Source organism: Camellia sinensis, chromosome 3, assembly GCF_055761805.1.
Source record: "Camellia sinensis isolate YWXY chromosome 3, ASM5576180v1, whole genome shotgun sequence".
NCBI lineage: Eukaryota > Viridiplantae > Streptophyta > Magnoliopsida > Ericales > Theaceae > Camellia > Camellia sinensis.
This window is the reverse complement of record NC_138963.1, coordinates 79,039,196-79,044,606: the sequence shown is the minus strand read 5'-3', so window position 1 is coordinate 79,044,606 and position 5,411 is coordinate 79,039,196. Positions and strand designations below refer to the sequence as shown.

At 42.1% G+C, this 5,411-nt stretch overlaps 1 pseudogene; it reads left to right on the top strand.

Moving 5' to 3' along the window:
- Positions 1–530: 530 nt before the first annotated feature.
- Positions 531–2,494, top strand: LOC114295138 (probably inactive leucine-rich repeat receptor-like protein kinase At5g48380 pseudogene; annotated as a pseudogene).
- Positions 2,495–5,411: the final 2,917 nt, after the last annotated feature.

Sequence of the window (5,411 nt, the reverse complement as noted above, 5' to 3'; positions counted from 1 at the left end):
TAAAAACTTATTTCAATTTCATGTATCTTTGTGGTAGACGGTGTAACATTTATGATGTGTTTGGTTGAGAGATTTGGGAAGGAAAAGGGAAAAGGTGTGTGAAACTATGTGAAATATAGACATATTTTATTCACATTTCACCTGTCTTTTCCATTTCCTTTTCCAAATCTCTCCCCAAATCCCCAACAAAACACATCATTAAGGATTTGCAGGTTTATTAGTTAAGTTATTTCTCCTCGGACTGTAAATTTGTCTTCTAATTGCTTCACACTGCCCCTCTCCAAAAAAAAAAGGCCTTGCACAGCACTGTGTGTGTGGTTGGAAGGGGGCGTTGTCATCACAAGTGTTTAGAATTCAATATGGACTGCTATTTTAAACTCCTATTTTTTCACAATTGTTTCAGGTTCTTGAATTATGGCTGCTAAGAATTAGCGAGATAGTAATTAAAGCTCTAATATGCAGTGAACAGAAATTTAAGTGGATTGTCATCCACAGTTCCATGTGAGCATATGATGGTTTTCTTCAGGAACATGGCAGTCAATGGCATACCTCTTACTGTTCGTATTGGTGCTTTTGTCTCGTTGCTGAGCTTTAGCTATGGTCTTGAGAGTGATATATACTACTTAGAATCTCTAAAAAAATCATTAGAAGACCCATTTGATTCCTTAAGTCCATGGATTTTCACTAATAGAACTGAAGGCTTCATCTGTAAATTTAACGGGATTGATTACTGGCATCCCGATGAGAGCAAGGTCTTGCATATCCGACTTTCAGCTATGGGACTCAAGGGCAAGTTTCCGCTTGGTCTTCAAAATTGTACGACCTTGACTGGCCTAGATCTTTCAAGCAACAAGCTTTTTGGAACTATTCCACCTAATAGCTCACAAATACTCAATTATGTGACATCCCTTGATCTCTCATCCAATGATTTTTCAAGAGAAATTCCTCGGAGCCTCCCAAATTGTTCTTATCTGAATATCCTTAAACTTGATAACAACCAATTGACAGATCAGATTCCTCCACAGATTGGCTTCCTAAGTCGGTTGAAGACTTTTAGTGTAACAAACAATCATTTGACTAGGTAGGTTCCAAACATTATCAATGCTACAGCAGCGGACTACGCGAATAATCCAAGTCTCTGTGGCAAGCCGTTATCCCCTTGCCAGGCTCCTTCAAAGAATATCTACTCTGGAGTCATTGCCGAAGCAGTCGTTGGTGGGATGTCTATCGTAGCACTAGGTGTGGGTATTGCTATGATCTTTTTTTTTGCGTAGGGTGTCTAAAAAGAAGAAGGAAGATGATCTTATTGGAAATAAATGGGCAAAGAGTATTAAGAGAGAGGAAGGCATCAAGGCAAGCTGATTTAATCATTGTTCTTACAATCCAGTGAAGATTTTATATTCATATTTTGAGCATTTAATTTGTTTTCTTGGTAATTTCATAATTGCTTGAATTAAACATTTAGCCATATTGTATTAAGAAAAAAAATTATTTTATTTTCCAGCTTTCCACATTCAAGAAGTCGATTTCAAAAATGAGATTAAGTGATCTCATGAAGGCTACAAACAACTTCAACAAAGACTACATCATTGGGTCAGGAAGAACAGGAAGCATGTACAGGGCAACACTTGAAGATGGCACTTCACCTATGGTGAAGAGGTTGCAAGATACTCAACACTCAGAGAAAGAAGTTGTGTCTAAAATGTTTACTTTGGGAAATGTGAAGCGTCGTAACCTGGTTCCCCTTTTAGGTTTTTGCATGACTAAGAAGGAGAGACTTTTGGTTTATAAGTACATGCCAAACGGTACCCTTCATGATCGACTACATGTGAATGAAGGTGACAAAACTACGAAGTGGCCTTTGAGGCTCAAAATTGGGATAGGTGTGGCCAAAGGGTTTACTTGGCTCCATCATAATTGTAATCCTCATATAATTCATCGAAACATAAGCTCCAAATGCATCTTATTGGATGTGGATTTTGAGCCAAAGATATCTGATTTTCGACTTGTTAGGCTTAAGAATCCAGTTGACACTCATTTGAGTACTTTTGTGAATAGGGAGTTTAGGGTTTTGGGTTATGCGGCTCCCGAGTACGCACGAACTCTTGTGGCCACTCCAAAAGGAGATGTGTACAGCTTTGGAGTTGTGCTTCTAGAATTGGTGACTGGTGAGAGACCGACCTATGTGACTAAAGCCCCGGATAGTTTTATGGGAAATTTAGTGGAATGGATTACACAGCTTTCGAGAAACTCTAAGCTTCACGATGCCATTGACAAACTTTGGCTGGGAAGGGATACGATAGTGAGCTTTTCTAATTTCTTAATGTTGCATATAACTGTGTAATTCCAGCTCACAAGGAGAGGCCTACCATGTTTGAAGTCTATCAGCGTCTCAAAGCTATTGGGGAATGATATTTTGATGCCATCTGACACTGGTGATGCTAATTTCATTGAAGAGCTTATTTTTGCTCAAGAAGGAAAAGAGAATCATTAAGATGGTATATGGTAAGTGAGATAGAATGGTGAATGACACTACAAATTATATGTAATTATTTGTTATTGTTGGTGTTTAAAATAAATGCTTATATCTTACATAGCTTGCATGTTTAATTTTGACTGTTCAATATCCGAACGTTGCTATAGTAACTGTGTGAGTGAATTTCTGACCACATTGCCAACTCAGTATTCAACTTGAGAGCACTGGCAGAATAGATGGCGCCTGAGTGACCTGCAACAGAAAGAAGAGTTTCCGACGGTGGTTCGTCCACCCGGGGGCACTCCGACGATCAAGTTAGTTATCTTCCAAAGATAAATATAGTGCTTAACTCACTGTTCAGAATATAAATTGCGTACCTTAGACCCATTGGGGTGCCTCTCTTTTTTAGCCAACTCAATCCTAGTTCCAATAGAAGCCTAGCTTCAATGGACTTCTGCTTAATGATTATCTTGGACTCTCTAATAGATAAAGATAAACTCCCTAAGAGCTTTATCCTTATCTAGGCTGAGGTCCTTCCTCATTCTAGGACTCTTGTCCCTTATTCGCTTACCTTGGACTCCGATATCTTCGGAGATAACCTCGGCCTAGCCGAGATCACCTCGGCGCCACGACTAGGACACGCGGCACTCCGGCTGACACGTCGGCATCATCTTGGCCACATGTTGGTACTCAGAAAATATATCCCCACAACTATCCCCTAGGTTCTATTACCTTGGCATCCTGAGGTGATGGAACCTACATCGTCATATCGTATAGCATGTTGGCTATCTTGCTGTATCATTCATTTACCGAGGTCATAATACGTCGGCCTCACACGACTAGGTCCAGCCGAGGTCACTTGCTTCATTAAACCAAGAACTCCAAGAGTTTTATCACGCATATGAGCTGTCATGCAAAATAAATCAACCATTTCTGTTACGTGTTTGTCCCCCACTGGACCGTGTCCGACACGCGCTTATAAGTCGTCTTGTGTCTGGGTGCGCCGTCTAACAAGCACGTCGCCCTAGACGCATTGATGGTTTTTTTTGCCGCCATTCTCCACGTTTTGATCAAAATCAATTCTCTCTCTCTGTCTCTTCACTTTTGCATCCTCATTCCCAAGCTCTCAAATCTTTCTCTCTCTAACTTATCTCTTCAGAATACACCATTGTTCCAGATTTTCAAGCTCTGTAACTGCTTTCATTCCTCTCATCTGGTGAAGCTTTCGCTGTCCTCTTCTGATTGTATCCGCCCCCTGACTTCGGCGTCTTCAATTCTGGCTTCACTCTTCTGGTAAGCTTCTGTTGCCTCCCGGTTTTCAGTTTTTGGTTCTTTTTGAATTCTGTTACATTTATGCTCTGTTACTGTGGCTTCGCTCATATTTTTTATTACAAATCTGTATATTTACATCGTGATTTTATCTTTGGCCCAACCCACTCATGTCTATTCACACACTGCTCACAAATTTGTTCACTTTTGCCACTGTTCTTGGCCTCGCACCCTCGTGCACACTTTGTCACAGTGTTCTTGATTCTGAAACACGTTCTTGTTTTCTGTTTTCTGTGTCTTTTCCAGATTCGTGCCTCCAATCTTCGTTTCCATAGATCTAGGTTTGGGATTTGCTTGTAGAACCCATAATTTTTAGGAAAATTGAAACACATTCCCCTTAAGATCCCCACAAATTCTTACCCCAGCTCTCATTTAGGTTTTGCCGAGGTCCTATAACCTTTAAAGAGCACTTCCTTTTCAAACCACACACCGTCCCGCTAAGCCGGCGTCATGGGTATGTGAAGGCATAGGATAGATACCCCAACTAAATTAGAGTACTTCAGGCAAAAGTTTGAAATCCCGGCCAACGTTCATTTGAGGTTGGCAGGGGAGGATGACTCTATCATGCCTGATGGAAACCTTATGCCCTTTCCTGTTGTCGCCTTTACAGAATGTGGACTTAGGTTTCCACTAGACACCCTTTTCCGAGAAGTCCTCCACTACTACAAACTCAACTCGATGCAACTGACTATTAACTCCTACAGAGTTATCAATGGTATTATTGCCTTAGCCAGAAAAGAGAACGCTAGGGTTACCCTTGCCGACGTCCAATACTGCTATACTATGTGTGGCCTGAAACTAGAAAAAGGCTATGTCTATTACCTTAAGCCGAGGTCCACAAAATATAAGCTTGTAGCCGACCTTCCAGACTCTAACAAGGGAGCCGGGGACGATTACTTCATTATCTTGGGCAACTGGGAGTTTGCTCCAGATGAGGGCCTTCACCTCTACCCTCTTAGCCGAACATTTTTTGTAGAGGGTAATGGTAAGAACCAAGCGTTACACTTGCTTTTTCAAGTTTTCGGTATTTTGTTCTTTTATATGTTCTAACCCCAGTTTTCTCTTGCAGCTCTTCCACAACCACCAAAGGGCTTTCGCAAGTCCTTCTTCCCCAGAAAGGATCTTAAGAGGTTTGCTGGACCTGCCAGTCTACAAGCGGAGAGCTCCTTTACTGCTGAACTTCACCCCGACCTACAAGTCGGTACTTCCCGACGTCCCAAGGAAGCAGAAAAACAAGTCTCCTCCTTCTGCCATAACTCCACCAACAGCATCATCATCTCGGCCAGATCAAGGGTCAACCTCAGATCCAGCAGAACAACCATCTACCTCGGCTCCACAGTTGATCCAGCCATCCCAACGCCGACGACGATGCCAAACTGCAATTCCTGCCGAGATGGGTCGTAAAAAGGCAGTCGCTGAGGATCTCTTGGCCGACATTCCATCCACCGTAGACGCCCAACCAGAGCGGTCCCAGCCTCCACCAAAATCAAGCCAAAAAGAATAAAGAAGGCTCAGCTAAAGGCAACGGTGACTCAGATTGACACTGAGGACACCTTGCCCATTTCAAAATTGGCTTCGAGTGAGAAGACCCCCCTGTCCCCGAGAA